The sequence below is a fragment of the Dermacentor silvarum genome, chromosome 2, assembly GCF_013339745.2.
Source record: "Dermacentor silvarum isolate Dsil-2018 chromosome 2, BIME_Dsil_1.4, whole genome shotgun sequence".
Lineage (NCBI taxonomy): Eukaryota > Metazoa > Arthropoda > Arachnida > Ixodida > Ixodidae > Dermacentor > Dermacentor silvarum.
The window spans coordinates 37,437,263-37,452,093 of record NC_051155.1 but is presented as its reverse complement, the minus strand read 5'-3'; the positions used below and the strand labels follow the sequence as shown (position 1 = coordinate 37,452,093).

The window sequence follows — 14,831 nt, the reverse complement described above, 5'->3', positions numbered from 1 at the left end:
CCAACCGCGTTCGTTGTAGCAGTCTCTTGGTGCTCACCGACGCTGGACACCGTCATGGCCGGCATCTGCAGATCCGAGACGCGGACTTCCTTGTCAGCTCCCTGATCTGTTCCGCTCTTGTCGGCTGTCGCAGGTGCCGCAGCTTGCTCTGCCTCTTCCTCGTCCATGACAAGCTCGCTTTGGTCTACAACCGTAGATCTGCCCACGGCTTTGGCTTAGCTGCGAGTACATGCCTCCTGTCCATGGCCAAACGCATGACATTCGGCGCACTTCGGTACCCTGCAATCACGCCGTATATGACCCGTGTGCTTGCAACGAAGGCAAAGAGGGGCTCGTCCTGGCGCCACAGTGAGCACTGTACCGCTGCCCAGGCGCATCTGGTGCGGTATTTTGAAGCACCGCCAACAACTAAATACGAAGTGGCGTCTGCCAAGGTGTAAACAAGTGAGGCCAGTGTCCAGTGCGATACCCTCTTTCAAGAACAATCGCACAAACTTTGTCAGAGAGTCAGCACATTCGAAGCCCTCCGCTTTCCACCTGTCATTGGTCACCTCCTTCACTTCGCCGTATTCACTGAATGCCCTCCGAATGTTATCGCTCGTGACATCCAAAGCCACCCAATGCAACTTCAGACGCACCTCTTGCCTGTTGGGGTCGATGACGATGCAAAGACGATCCTTGACGACCAACCTTCCTGCTTCTATAAGATTCTTTTTCGCTTCATCCGTCCGCAGGTTAACAAGCCAGACGTGGGACATCTGGTAGGCACCTATTACAGCAACGTCCTTGATGACGCCGGCGTCTTGTAAGGGCTTTCGAAAGTCTTCGATGCGATATGGACGACCTGAGATGTCGCAGTGCAGCATGACTGCACGCTTCATAGCTTCACCTGATGAAACGTTGGGCAAAATAATCCTGTAGTCCTTGGGCACAGAAAACGACGGGCTACCACGGCCGTTGACGACCGCTGTCGCAGCTCGCTCGGAGCCAACCATCCTGCGTCCGCACGCGTGAGTGACCGGGAGCAGAATGACTACGCCACGAAGCACACATAGACACAAGCACCACGATGGCAATAAATACCCAACATTAACGAAAGGCCGCGTTTCTAGCGCGTTTCTAACGCGTTTGTGCTAGCGCGTTACGGCCCGTGTGAGAAGCTGGTGTATAGCCCAGGCCACACGTACGCTTGCGGACGCGCGTAAGCTCGCGTCTACGCGCCTTGCGGTTGCCGCGCCTAGCGAGGAATGGCGGTTTGCATCCACAAATACGCGCGACAGCGCGCGCTCACTGGCCTCACTTGTTTACACCTTGGCAGACGCCACTTCGTATTTAGTTGTTGGCGGTGCTTCAAAATGCTTCGATATTTATAAACGTAATTGTTATCTTTTTGGAGCTGTTAGATCAGCACAAAAAGTGAAGAAGAAGCACTTTCTTGCATGGTATAATTCTGCTTAACTGAGAGTTGAATGTACCGCGCCGTCGCTGCGTAGCCAGGCGCGCCGACGCGAGGCAGCCCAGGCGCGCGATAACTGAGAGGAGCTGATTACCGAGATCGCGCCGCGTTTCGACGCGTACGAGCCGTGCCGTACCGTCTGCGCATGCGTGGGCGCGCGGACGCGAGCTCGCGCGCGTTTGCAAGCGTACGTGTGGTCTGGGCTTAAGACGCTGTGGCCTCTCCGCCTTACCTTCAACGCGTTTCGAACGCGCTGCCCAAGGCGGTGGCAAGTCAAGTTCAAGTCGAGGAGCGTTTATGAATACGGGGGTATACTCTCTCAGCAGTCATGTGATGGCGTCGGCAAACGCGGTGCACGTTCCGGCATGTGTAAATGGCTACGTAAGACGCTGTGGCCGCTCCCCCTTACTAGAGAGTACTGCACGTCTCTAACGCGTTTGTGCTAGCGTCCCCTTAAGCGGGAGATCCGATGATTCCCTCCGGAGCTTCGCCCACTCATCATCATTCACCCCGTGGATGTGCTGTGATTTTTTTTACTCACTTTACCACAGCAACACGACGTTCGCCAAATCGCACATTTTTCCAGTGCCTCTTGCTTCAACCCATCTCGATCATGCGCGCACAAAGTATCACCCATTTTCGCCCGGACGAAGAAGTACCAAAATTCGCCTTTACTATTTTGCATAAATGAATGGAACTCCCTGCCATCCAACATCTCAAAGATATCAGATAATTCAATGTTTCACTCAGCACTGCTGGGCTATTTACAAAATGGATAAGATTCCTAACCTTTATCTGCCTGTCTTTGTTTCATATACGGTATTTTTACGATATATGTATACAGTGTTCTTTTCAATGTATTGATGAACAGTGGTTTAACGGCAATGTAACCAATCGCTCTGTACTCGTTATCAATTTATGTCGTAGATTATTTTTTATCTATGCTATTCTGGACACCTTGGTTCAAATGAAATCGCTGTTTCATTTTTCTATTTTTTTCTTTTTTCTTGTTTTGTTGTAAGTATGGTTGTCTTCGATTTATATTCTTTAAATATTATATTTATGTACTCACCGGAAATCCTCCCCTGTGTAGCGCCCACTAGGGCCTTTAGGGTATTGAAATAAATAAATGATGACCTTGAGGTCGTTTCGGAGCAGCGGATGGAGTCGGGGTAGACGGGTGGCCGATGGCTGTCGGGGAGAGAGAGAGAGAGTAAACTTTAATGGGGAAAGGCAAAAAAACAAGAAAAATGTGGGTCGGGGATGAAGAGGGGAATTGGTGGGAGTTGATTTTTTTAGACCATACTTAACAGTGAGCCTGTCTCCACCGTCAGCTTCTTCAGGAAGTTGGATTTGTGTGTGCTCAAGATGTGTATCGGTACCGTCGTTCGTGGCTGTGATGACAGGTTCTTTTCTTTAATGATTCTGATGGTTCACTGAGGCGGAGCCTCCGAGAAACCAATTGAGGACAAAGCAGTTTGTTGTCAAACACAAACAAACGTTTAATACGACTAGAACGAGGGAAAATAAACCATGAAAAAAACACTCAAAAAGACATCACGGCAAGAAACGCACTTAGGGCTTGGATGGCATTAACAGTACACGAGTCCGGGCTGACCACGACTATGAGGGCGCGTGATGGTCTCGACGGGGACAAGCGGATGCAAGATGACGAGATAAATGGTGTCGGTCTCACGAAGGGTCGGGGTGTTATACCGTTGACCGGGCGACCAGAGCTGCCGCGCTCTGGCGTGGAGAGAGAAGGCAGGCGGCACGGTCAGACGGCGGCGGTGTTCTTGCCAACCAGCTGGGCGTGGAACTCGGGCCCCTAGCCCGACCGCTCACGTTCTGCCCACGGGCGCAGACACTCGCCGGCCTCGGGCAGCCGTTCACGAACGGATGAAGTTTGGCAGGAAGCCCCGTTCGGGTGAAGTCCTGGTGGCTCGGGTCTGGAACCCGATGGCACGTCTTCAACCCCCGGTCCGGTGGCCGACCTTCTCCTTCCATCGCTTCCTGGAACTCTCCCCCCTTCTGCCAGCGTGCCTGGCTTTTCTGCCGCTCTGGCCGATTTTTTGTTTGCTCGTTGGCTGCTTGAAGCTTCGTGGTCTCTTCCTGTCTTTTTCTGTTATTTTTCTTCGTGCGCCGTGTGTACACGTGGAGTCCTTCAACGTTGTCGTCTTCCAATCCAGCACGGAATTAGCCCCAGTGCGCGCACTAGATGTCGTCTGCTTCTTATCGTCTCCAACCACCAAACCGTGTCACGCATTGCACACCACATAAGCCCAATTTCTTTACAAATTTTTCTGAGGGAAAACTGCCGCTCAGTACGGGACACATTCACGTACGCTCGGAACGCCTAATTCATTGTCCGTCCACGAGATTGCACTGTAATGTTTTATGGCACAGTTCACTCAGCATATCAAGGAAAACACTCAATGAGTTCCTGAAAGCTTAGGCTCAAACCAAAGTGCAATTCACTTAAAACGTTCAATTTGGTCCAGGGTCAAAAATCCATAAAACGCAACCGGGAATCTATGGTACCCTCAGGTCACCCTCACCCACATAAGGAGAACAGCATGTCTCTCCTGTTTTGAGACGACGGCTGTGGTTCCAGTGTTACTGAAAATTGAATTTGCGACGCCGAAATTCTCTTGTTTCGGATGACCCGATTCATATTCTTGGCTGACTCACTGGCCTCGATCTGATCACCGTTACCAGCAGAATTGCCTTCCTGGACAGGAGGCTGCCTGACCTTCCCTTGAAACGAGGTTACCAAGTGGTCCTCACACAAGACAGGGACACTTGTTCCCGCTATAAATGATCTATGCTGTCTACCGAGTACATCTGTACTCATCCTTCCATCTTGGCCTCTCTGGCCTTCATGGACGCAGTCAGGCAAGCTCACCTCTTGAGGCAAGCCATTCGAGTGGTCCTCCAAACTGATGAGGACACTTGTTATCAATACAAGTGACACACCGGAAGAGTGGGTGAGCGTTTCATCACTCGTCTCGCACTCTTCGAGGTCATTTGCAATGCGAATCTTTGCCCACTCAGTCGGGCTTTCTAGAGGTCTCTGTGCCTCTTTATTTGATGTGCTTTTTTCTGCACCGGTTCGCATGCGTACGTCCTTGCTGGTGGTGTCCTCTTCGATATCACAGCCCATGCGCACCGTTGCCCAGCTTGTCGGGCTTTCTGAAGGCATCTGAGCCTCTATACCTGATGTGCTTATATTAGCACACGTGCGCAGACGTGCCTCGATTTTGTTAGACGCTCCCTGCTCCCTGCTCGCCGAGCTATCCTTGGCCTCCTTGAGGTTAATTTCAGGATCTAGGCTGGTACGTTTCCTGTTTATTTCTCTGCTGCCCTCTGGTTGCGTGCGTATTTCTAACAAGAGCCCTTTCCGCCTCTGCAATCGTGAGGCGAATTGAATTATTTAATTATGGGGTTTTACGTGCCAAAACCACGATCTGATTATGAGGCACGCCGTAGTGGGGGACTCCGGAAATTTGGACCACCTGGGGTTCTTTAACGTGCACCTAAATCTAAATACACAGGTGTTTTCGCATTTCGCCCCCATCGAAATGCGGCCGCCGTGGCCGGGATTCGATCCCGCGACCTCGTGCTCAGCAGCCCAACACCATCAATCGTGAGGCGCAACTGCAACACATGTGCCTCGCGCTCAAGCTGATCTCGCTTCCCTTCTCGTTCTGCAGCCCTTTCCTTTCGTTGCGCAGCCCGTTCTTCTCGCTCCGCGGCGCGTTGTTCTAGCGCTCGCGCCTCCCGCTTGTCTAACCACGCCTTTAACTCCGCTCCTTCCAGCCCCATGCGCTCCGCTAAAGCTAACATGTCCCGCGTGCCAACCGCGTTTTCAAGCCATTTAAAATATCCAAACGAAAGGCTTTGTCCTGTCGCTGCGCACGCCAATTTGTTCTGACAACGTGACTTTTCTCTTGAATTGATGCCGACGGTTCACTGAGGCAGAGCCTCCGAGAATCCAATTGAGGACAAAGCCGTTTGTTGGAAAACAGACACAAACTTTTAATACGACTAGAACGAGGAAAAAACATAAAAGAAACACTCAAAAAGACATCACGGCAAGAAACGCACTTAGGGCTTGGATGGCATTAGCAGTACACGAGTCCTGGCTGACCACGACTGTGAGGGCGCGTAATGGTTTCGACGGGGAGAAGCGGAGACAAGAGGACGAGATAAGTGGTGTCGATCTCACCAAGGGTTGGGGTGTTGGACCGTTGACCGGGCGACCAGAGCTGCCGCGCTCTTGCGTGGAGAGAGAAGGCAGGCGGCACGGCGGCACGGGCAGATGGCGGCGGCGTTCTGGCCTGGAAGCTGGGCGTGGAACTCGGGCCCGTAGCCCGACCGCTCCCATTCGGCCCACGGGCGCAGACGCTCGCCCGCCTCGGGCAGCAGTTCACGAACGGATGGAGTTTCGCAGGAGGCCACGGTCGAGTGAAGTCCTGGTAGCTCGGGTATGGAATCCGACGGCCCGTTTTCAAACCCCGGTCCGGTAGTTGACCTTCTCCTTTTGTCGCTTCCTGGAACTCTCCCCTCTTCTGCCAGCGTGCCTGGCTTTTCTGCTGCTCTGGCCGATTTTTCGTTTGCTCATTGGCTGCTTGAAGCTCCGTGTTCTCTTGCGATTGGATGTCTTTTTGTTATTTTTCTTCTGGCGCCGCGTGTTCACGTGCAGTTCTTCGACGTTGTCGTCTTTCAATCCAGCACGGAATTCGCCTCGACGCGCGCACTACATGTCGTCTGCTTCGTGTCGTCTCCAACCACAGCACCGTGACGCGCACTACATATCACAGTGGCCATTGGTTCACCGCAGTGGGTCAAGATCTTCGGCCAGACCTCCAGGGAGGTTAGTCTAATCTCTCGTAGGCTTAGCTCTCGAGTGCTGCAAACGATGGTGACAGGCCGAACTCGTCGTTAGGGTTAGCTGGGAGGACGCCGCTTACGAAGTTGAGAGTCAGGTAATTCGTGGAGCAAGAGACTCACAGTGTAGATTTGTGTGTCCACGTGTTCCACTCGACATAAGGAGTCAATTTATGCTGGTTGTGGCGACGTTGATGGCAATTATCCGGATGTTTAGCAATGTAGAGGCGGGAGCCCATGTGCAGTCCTGATCGAACGGCTTCTTCTACTGCCCAGACAAGGAAGACGTCAACTTCGTTTTCCGAACCCCAAGCGTGTACTCGCCAGAGCGGATGGCTCATATGTGATGGCATGTGCCAATATATAGGTACCTATGTTCTCGTTTTGCATATATATATATATATATATATATATATATAATTTGCCGAGGAGAGCATATGTCGCCTTGAAAAAGACAAGTCAACTTGTCTAGACGTTTCCTCCTGCTTTCACCTTGCTCTCGTTTCGCTCATCATTAAGAAGCAAGCAGTTGGACCTGGGATGGTGCATGGCGCAAATATCCCTTCAAGAATTGAATAACTTTGTTTGATTATGACAATTTTAGGCGCATTAGCTCGCATAAATAAGTAGTCAGAGATGGTGGTGGCAATGTTCATCATCCATTATACTAATTCTACCGACTAGGTAGTTATTAAAAAAGTGAAATGGCAGCGGCAATGGGTGAACGACATTATTTTTTTAGGGTTGACGGTCATTAGTAATTTATCACACCAGTGTTGCGTGGCCGAGGTACTTGCAGGAAACACTAATCAGATGGGTTAGTACCTATCTGCTATACAACGCAGTGGTTCAGAAATAAACGAATATGGCATGACACAGGCTGGGGCTATAGGGGCAGTAGTATGAGGCGTCCTCGGGGGACCCTTCATACTTCTATAGAGGAAGCAGATGACTGGATGTTATTTAGTATTGGCTTGGGCCGGTTTGTTACGAGCTCTTTGATGCAGTTCAAAGTATGCTGGCGCAATTTTAGCTGGGGGAACTTTGCCTATAAGCGCTGGTGCGGTCCTTTACCGATACTGTTTGTGCCATCTAGGAAGATGGCATTGGTTTGAATGTTAAAGTCCAGATTACGCTCCAGTCTAAAAGTAAATTATTTTGTTTTGGGTTTAGCCGGACAGTTTCTTGCGAAATTGTGAATGGTGAAATAGTGAAAAAAATTGTTGCAGTGTAGAAAGTACTTTACCTGCGCAAAATTGACGTGTTCGTGATTTTTCAGGGGTAGTTATTGAGATTGAGTGGTAGTTAAGGGCAGTTTCTGTTACCTGATTTGAAGGCTGGAAGAAACTTCCCTGATAAATATTACGTCATCTGTACTTTGAGGTTTTAGAAGAATCCTTTCTTTCTTTCCTTCTTTCTTTCTTCATCGCTTGTCGCTGGGTCATGCCTGCATATCCAATGCGGGTATTCACACGTCACTTATTTCTGACTACGCCGCCACCGAAATCTGTAAGGCAATACAAGCTTCGCCTGAAAAAGCAAGTTACGCTGAAAAATGTGCTTGATACTTTCAGAACCTTAGAGTAAATCTCATGAACGCCTGCCGCGGATGAGAGCTTTGTGCCACCTAGACTAAAATTCCGGCTTCGGAAAACATGATAGCGGACGTGGTAGATACAAACCCGCGTGGTTGAAGGAAAGGAGGCGTTTCTAGTTCAAGAGTGAAAACTAATGTAACCACTCCATTGTATGTAAGGTAGAAGAAAAAGAGGAAAGGTGGGGAGAGAAGAAGAGAAAGAACTTACAATAAACAAAGATGGCTGATTACTCATACTGATTATCTCAGTATGACAAGGTAGCCATCCTTGTTTATTGCAAGTTCTTTCGCTTCTTCTCTCCCTACCTTTCCTCGTCTTCTTATACCTTACATTGTAGATATTCCAATATTTTATTTCGGAGTCTATTTCGCGTTCATTATAGCTTAACGTGCCAGAGCTGGTTTGCATGGGATTTATTGCATCCGATAATTTCGTCTGATTACTTGTTAAAACTTTTGGCAACCAACAATAAAGAACCCTTGACCTTGCACACACGGTTGATTGTGTGGCTCATTTGGTGTAATACTAGGCTTAAGCGCAAAACTTTCGCGTTGTTTAGCCTCACTACGGAAATATTTTTTCTTGTTCTTTAGGCACTTTAAAGCTTTGGTAAACCATTGCTCATGGTATTTTGCATGCACTGAGAATGTATGTATAAATATTTTAGCTATTTCAGCTAATTTCTGCTTAAAAATCAACCAATTAACGTAGAGATATTATGATTTATGGAGTGCGATTTGTGAACGCTGGTTTTATCTGAATCCATGCTTTAGCATCTTCACATACCTATCATTTCACACGAGTGTGTTACAATATCACCCTTTCATAGTGTTCTCCGTGTAGCCGATAAAGCACTCGTTCGAAATCACAAGGCAGAACAAATATTCACATGTTTACAGGCGCATCAGCTCAACCGCAATGTTAGGGCAACAAACGACTCGGAAAAACTTTTTTTTTAAAATTTGTTACAGCTGAATGAAACGTCCATCATTTACAGATCTTTAGCTCCAGTTTTGAAATCAGCTTGTAGTTTTTTCTGATAGCTCATTTGGTAAATTTCTTGCACACCATGCATTTGCAAAAACGATGCATTTTTGTGCAAGCTAAGGCGAAAACAGTGAGCACAACAAATAACTAATGATAGCTCATATTGCTCCCAATAAATAGTAGAATTCAATAAAGCAAAAAATATAGTGTAACATTTATGTTTTAGCTTCAAAAAAATTCCAACGCTCAGTTTCAGTTTTACTATTCTCAATGAAGAAGGTTTTGGAAATATCTTGCTAAATACATTTGTGGAAAACCCTCAAAGCTGTTCCTTGGAATTCACGACATGGTAAAGCACAAGCATGTCAAATTTAATTATGATCAGGCTACATGAAATGCACGCATTTTAGTGCACACACTCTAAAAATGCTACAAAATGAAGAAGTGAGAAAAACGCATTTGAAAGTTGAAAGTAAGGAATTGAAAGTCGCAGCGCTCCAAAAACGCGCCAAACGCATTTCTTTTTTATTATTTCTTGCGCCACAGCAGCTCGGGCAATCATGGTTATTGGGAGAATGAGGCTTGGCCGAGTTAGCTCCTCATGCGATCCGCAAAGGCTAGCGGCCGCGCGTTGTCGGCCGCGAGACGCTAGATAAGGGCGCACTTTCCGGCTTGTAACAACCACCTTGTGGTCTTTAAACGCAATTTTAACCCATTTCCAGTTGAGTGTCGGCTTTGATTTTTATTTTCATAACAGTGCAGATACAAACTTATTAAAAAAGTGGCAACGAAAAATTGATAATTAAAAAAACGTGTTTTTCGAGTAGCACCTCACCTTAATTGATTCTTTAGGTAAATTACGTTGGGGCGGGATAATATTCGAAGCTGTCGAATAATGAATCGAATTCTATCGGATTTCATTAGGTCTTCGAATCGAATAATCACTACTAGTAATGCGAACATTATTCGAATACTTTTCGAGAATTTCAAAATCTCAACTGTGCCCAAATAAACCTAAAATTTGAGTAAGACGTACGCCCCAATTTTACCCCGGTGGGCATTCTGTCGACATGAAACATGAGAACTTACCTAGTGGAGCAGACTTGGTCACTTAGGTACACCATTTATTCGTGCTCTCTGAAAAGTCCTGTGCTTGCGATGAGACTAGTTGTTTGCTACTAATGCTTAATTTGTAATTTTAATAGCATACTGTGTAATGACAGAAACTTGCTAATTTGAGAAATATTGGGATGTGAACATCGTTTTATAATAATTGCGATAATGGCAATTCATTATTCGAAAAATATTGGAAAACTGTTTGGTATTCGATTCGATTCGCTTCTGGCGCTCATCGATTCGTGTTCGATTCCGTCTCAAAAATCACTATTCGCACACCCCTAGATAAATGAGCGCAAGTTCTTCAAGCATAATATCTCCTCCATCTTTGCCTAAATCGACTCTTATTCCATCTTCTCCAGCAGCTTTCCTCCTAGTCATGTCTTTCAAGGCCCTTCTAACTTCATCGCTAGATATAGAAGGAGCCTCTGTATCTTGTTCACCACTACTTTGAATGAAAGTAACTTGGCTGCTCTGGGTACTGTACAGGACAGTATAGAATTCTTGCGCTGCTTTTACAATGTCATCGAAATTGCTGATGATATTATCATGCTTATCTTTCAGTGCATACATCTTGTCGTGTCCTATGCCAAGGTGTCTTCCTTACTGATTTAATGCTGCGTCCATATTTTATGGCTTCCTCAATCTTTGTCACGTTATAATTTCGAATATCCCTTACTTTCTTTTTGTTGATCAGTTTTTACCGTTCAGCGAATTCTATCTGAGCTCTTGAGTTGGACACTTTCATGTTTTGTCGTTTCTTTATTAGGTCCTTTGTTTCTTGGGAAAGCTTACCTAGTGGTTTTCTTGGTACCTTACCTCCCACTTCAATTGCTGCTTCTGAGATCAACCTAGTTACGGTTTCATTCATTACCTCTATATTGTCTTTATCTTCCTTTTGTAAAGCTGCATATTTCTTTGCGAGCACCAGCCTAAATTGGTCTGCTTTTACCCTTACTGCCTCGAGGTTGGACTGTTTTCTCTTGATTAATTTCACTCTTTCTCTCTTCAAACAGAGATAAATCGTAGACCTCATTAACCTATGGTCACGGCACTGTACCTAACAGAACACTTCTATATCCTGCACTGCATCCTTTATACGCAATGCCACACAACTTCAAGTGTACCAGAGAGCGGGAAGAACGCCAACATTATACTAATCCATAAGAAGCGAGACGTCAAAGAATTGAAGAATTATAGACCCTTTAGCTTGCTTTCAGTATTGTATAAAATATTCAAGATAATTTCCAATAGTATCAGGGCAACACTTGACTTCAGCCAACCAAGTGAACAGGCTGGCTTCAGGAAGAGATATTCTACGATGGATCATATCCATGTCATCAATCAGGTAATCGAGAAGTCTGCGGAGTAGAATCAACCTCTATATATGGCTTTCATAGATTATGAAAAGGCATTTGATTCAGTAGAGATACCAGCAGTCATAGAAGCATTGCGTAATCAAGGAGTACAGGAGGCATACGTGAATATCTTAGCAAACAACTACAAGGATTCCACAGCTACCTTGGTTCTACACATGAAAAGTAGAAAGTTACCTATAAAGAAAGGGGTCAGGCCAGGAGACACAATCTGTCTAATGCTATTCACTGCATGCTTAGAAGTATTCAAGCTCTCAGAGTGGGAAGGCTTAGGAGTGAGGATCAACGGCGAATATCTCAGCAACCTTCGGTTTGTAGATGACATTGTCCTATTGAGCAACAATGGAGACAAATTACACCAAATGATTAAGGACCTTAATTGAGAAAGTGTAAGAATTGGGTTGAAGATGAATATGCAGAAGACAAAGATAATGTTCAATAGCCTAGCAAGGGAACAAGAATTCAGGATCGCCAGTCAGCCTCTAGACTCTGTAAAGGAGTACGTTTATCTAGGTCAGTTACTCACAGGGGACCCTGATCATGAGAAAGAAATTTACAGACGAATAAATTTCGGTTGGAGTGCATACGGCAGGCATTGCCAAATCCTGACTGGGAGCTTACCTCTGTTGTTGGAAAAAAAAGTGTACAATCATTGCATTCTACCGGTGCTAAAATATGGGGCAGAAACTTGGAGGTTAACAAAGAAGCTCGAGAACAAATTAGGGACCGCACAACGAGCGATGGAACGAAAAATCTTAGGATTAGCGTTAAGAGACAGGAAGAGAGCGATGTGGATCAAAGTACAAACGGGGATAGCTTATGTTCTAGTTGACAGTAAGCGGTAGAAATGGAGCTGGGTAGGCCATGTAATGCGTAGGATGAATAACCGGTGGACCATTAGGGTTACATAATGGATACCAAGAGAAGGGAAAATTGCTCGAGTGGTTCCGATACTAAAACCGGGTAATACTCCTTTATCGTTAGATTCTTTCCGCCCTGTAAGCCAGACAAGTTGCGTTTGTAAACTTATGGAAAAGATGATTTATGCTAGGCTTCAATGGTGGCCAGAATACACCAACGCACTGCCCGAAAATATGGTGGGCTTCCGCAGGCGCCAGCGTACGATGGATGCAATACAAGATCTTGTTGCATACGTAGATCATGAGAGGAGCTGTGGAAGAATCACCATTGCAGTGTTTCTAGACATAAAGCGTACGTACTGCATGGGTTAATTCAGTTGGGCATAGTTGGGCGAACACTGAGATGAATTGCAGAATTGCTAAGAGACAGGAAAATCTGTATTGAAACTGCTGATGGCACAAGCTCAGAGCATAAAGTGAATCAAGGCGTTCCACAAGGTAGTGTACTCAGTCAATTTTTATTTAACTGTGTTATGGCTGAATTACCCCATATCTTGCATGCTACCTTGAATTCTTCACTATATGCAGACGTCTTGTGCATATGGGCTTCTGACACGAGTACTCAAGTCGTTCAGCAAAAGTTACAAGCTGGCCTAACAGTGATTAATAATTTTTGGAAAAGTAGAGGTATGATTATTTCACTTGAGAATACTGCTGTATTTCCTTTTACAAGGAAATGCCTCAAGAGATTCCAACTTGTGCTAGACTCTCAGCGTTTGCAACTTGTGCAACAACACAAGTTCTTAGGTATTATTATAGACAGACGGTTATCATGGGCTCCCCAAATAAAAGCATTAGAGGAGAAAGTCAACTCCCTAATCAACATTCTTCGTCGATTTGTTGGAGATGGGGTAGTTGAACCTCTTCTTTATTACGCATTCACTCGGCGATCATTAGACAAAGAATAGCATACTCTGCTCCTGTACTACATGGAATATCCCGTAATCTAGAGGAAACCATTAAAAGATTAATGGCCAGAAGCCTTCGCATATGTCTTGGTGTTCCCCGTGCATCTGCCAGTGCTTTTGTAATTGGTGAGTCCCGCCAACCAGCTTTTCATGCACTAAGATTTACGGAAACTTGTCGTCACTTTTTTTTCGTTTGGCAACACAACACGCTAATCATCCATTATGCCAAAACCTTCAAGGTAGAACCGCTGCACGCATACATAATGAAATTCGGCGGTGCAAAAACTTACTACCTGCTTACGAAACTGGCCTGCATGCGCAACTCATCCCCCATGGCGACTTGCAATTCCAGAAATAGTCACTTCAATTCCTGGAGTAGGTCGTAAATGTTATATGCCCGTAGTTGCGATAAAGCAATTAACTTTATCACATCTTTACACTAACTACGTAGATCGCATTCACGTATATACCGATGGATCATGCTGGAAACAAAGCTCTACATCAGCGTTTTATATACCTACATACCAAGAGAAAAGATCTTATTAGCTTTGCCAGTTCACAACGTCCACAATGGCAGAACTTTACGCAATACTTTCTGCTTTACGTTACATATGTCAGCATTCAGGACCTCTTCGCTGGGTAGTTCTGAATGATTCGGAAACCTCATTGCTGAGCCTAAATGAAATCAGCTTAAGAAAAAGAAACAGCACATTGGCATATGAAATACAGTAGACATACGCCATAGCGAAAGATCTGCAACACGACAAAACTTTCCAGTGGATTCCAAGTCGATGTGAAATCATAGGAAATGTAACGGCTGATCAAATGGCACGTGAGCCTCATCAAAAGAATGAATTATCACTAGTTCCTCTAGCAATGAGTGATGCGCGTTGTTTATTCAACAAACTATGCGGTAAATTGTCCAAGGAAACTTGGTTCATAAATGATGCACAGAAACTCGAAAATATAATGTTGATCCTGGAATAAAATTCAATATTCCGTTTAAAATTAACCGGTCGGTTGAAACAACAGTACATAGGCTTCGGCTAGGCACTGCCTATACTAAAAGTTTCCTGTATATAGGATAAGAAAAACTAATAGTGCTACATGCTCATGTGTAGAGGCTGAAGAAGACATAGAACACCTTCTTCTACGCTGTAAAAAACATGATGCTCCCCGTAAGAAGCTATCAGAAAAACTACGTGGCTTGGATAGACGACCACTATCCGTAGAAAAAATTTTGGGTCCATGGCCGACAGAAAAACTACAAAACATCGCTGCGCGCGCCTTGGTACAATTTTTTGAGGAATCAAAAATATAACAAGAATACAATGTCAGATATTAGTTATTGCTGGCATTGTTATTATTAGCAGGCACTCTTGATTACATGTTTACTGTGTGTTCGTGTTCATGTGGCATTTGTGTCTGCGCACAAGACTGTTGTATTTAGAGCACGGCATTCAAGAGGGACCTAATTCGCAAGTGCCCAACATCATCTTTGTGAACTTGGTTTTGAGAACATTTATGCTTTGTGAACTCATGTGTTGTGTGTGAACACTTCAGTTTTGTGAGTATTTATG

At 45.6% G+C, this 14,831-nt stretch overlaps 1 protein-coding gene across 1 annotated transcript in view; it reads left to right on the top strand.

The window, feature by feature from the left end:
• LOC119439969 (neprilysin-like) overlaps positions 1-14,831 on the top strand; it is a 500,589-nt gene that overhangs the window by 361,012 nt on the left and 124,746 nt on the right. The gene's annotated exons all lie outside the window — the stretch shown is intronic.